Source organism: Lygodium microphyllum, chromosome 4, assembly GCF_053477565.2.
Source record: "Lygodium microphyllum isolate KBCC chromosome 4, Lygodium_microphyllum_v1.1.10, whole genome shotgun sequence".
Lineage (NCBI taxonomy): Eukaryota > Viridiplantae > Streptophyta > Polypodiopsida > Schizaeales > Lygodiaceae > Lygodium > Lygodium microphyllum.
The window spans coordinates 135,327,208-135,329,393 of NC_141138.1; positions in this window are offsets into that span (position 1 = coordinate 135,327,208).

Below are 2,186 nucleotides of genomic sequence, written 5' to 3' on the forward strand. Positions count from 1 at the left end.
GAGGTGTAGTTTCTTGAGGGAGGTGGAAAGCTAAGGCTTTGAAATCCTCCTCTTATGGAGAAATGGAACTACATTTTTTTGTGGAATAATTGAAAGAGAAGGGTTTCCATGCCTAGTCAATTTTATAGGCCACGGTGGCTAATAAGCATGAGACAACTTGATAAGAAAGGAAACCTTGTAAACTTTCAAAAAGAAAAGCTTGAAAGCTTTGATGTCACTATTACTTGGAGTCTCTCTCTGCATGGTATTACAGTTTGCTACTTTTGATACTTTGCTATAGTTTATGGGGCGAGTGCCTTTCTCGAAGCAAGAGTTTGCTACATGATTCAAATCAACATATTTCATTATAGTTCATTATATCATTAGGAATTGGATCATACTCATGGGATACAAAGGGGACCTTGTACACAGTATTCCTTAGTGTATTGCCTTTGCTTACAACAATATGCTACTATGCTAGAATGCCCAAAATGAATATATTTTCCAAGTTAATATGTTATGCATATTGTGAGATTGGTGTAATGAGCCAGTAAAGATACTAAACTTGTAGTATACTAAGTGGCACTGAGATCACATGTGAGATCAAGTTCTAGCATTTTCCCAACTCTTGTTGTTTGTGCAAATAACATGGGTGTTTTTTTGAATAATACGATCAAAAATTAAGCCACGAGAAATGAAAGCAAACTCATACTCTCTATTTTGAAATCATACTTTAAGCTTGAAAATTCCCTTGTGTTCTACCGTTCCTTGAGGCCTTTTTTGAGTATTCTGCAAGTTTGCTTCATGATTTAAGATGTGGAACTTATAATAAGTAGTGAGTTCCTTTATATGAATCTTATCATGCTTGCTAAATGTATGTGAGATACTTAAAGCTTGATCCTTTCACTAAGGAAGCAATATTGTATGTTTAGTTTAGGGTTGAGAATGACATCTCAAACACATGCAAAAAATCCTTGCATGCACTAAAGTTGGAAGTGGCTGAAATCAAAAGAAATTAATTCTCCTCATTTGTGCAATTCCATTAAGCTTGGCAAATAGCATTTCTCTCTTTTTTATATTAATTTTGCTCAATAAACTTGGTGGAGGCTTAGTTGTTGAGGCATTTTTCTCCTTCTTATCATATGCAAGGTGTACATGGAGTTTGCAAATGAACTATTTAGTGTGTTTTTCACACATTGACTTTTGTTGTTCTAATTTTTACACAATTTGTAAATATCAATGCATTGTTTAGTACAACATTTTCTCCAACATGTCTATAAGGGATCATTGGTTGGATAAAAGGCTCTTGTGCCTAGTCGCCCACATTTACTATTATGGACTGTGCCCACACACCTATACACTACAGGTGGCTACAGGTGGCAAGCACCAATCACTATCACTCTATTCTTTATTCTTTCAGTGACTACTAAATAAGGAAAGGTCAGTCACACATTGTGACTGTTGGAGTTCCCACATATGGTGTCTCTATCTCTTGCTCTTTTACTTCATTCGCCATAGCTCTTACTTTACTCTTGCTTCGACTTGTGTGCTCCCACTCGGGTTATACCTTTCAACTAGTATCAAACCTTGGACTTGAGGAGCTTCATCATTCATTTGCTTCAGCCCATGAAGAAGCTTCAACTCAAGGTCTCATAGCAATCATTGTTTCTTCCTCTTGAGAGGTGTGTATTGAGTCTTTCCTTCTCCTGGCTTGTTTCAGCTTGCTCCCAGCTTTTTTATCGAGGAGCTTTCCAAAAATAATTTGAGCCTTGTTGAGTGCTTATTGAGCTAAAAAAGTAGTCATCCTATCCATTTTGAGTGGATTCGGAGCTTGCTCCAAAAGGCATGGATAGCTACAATAGCTTGACAGCACTTTCATATTTTGACTATAACTTTTGCATACAATATCAGATTGAGGTGTTCTATAGCTAAAAATGAAGAGCACAATAAGAGCTCTAGATCTAAGCATCATAGAGTTGATTTTGTGTAATTTTCAATTCTCTATTTTACACAAAATAAAATAATTCTAGTTAGGGTAGTAAGCATTGATTGGTTTTTGCTCTATTGATGCTTATGGGAAATGTCTACAATGCCTAGATGATGTATTGATGCTCCCAAAATGTTTTGGACTTATTAGAGCTTGATTAACTCACTCATCAAAGTATTTAGTCCAAATTTACTCAGTATACATTGTATCCACACACCTT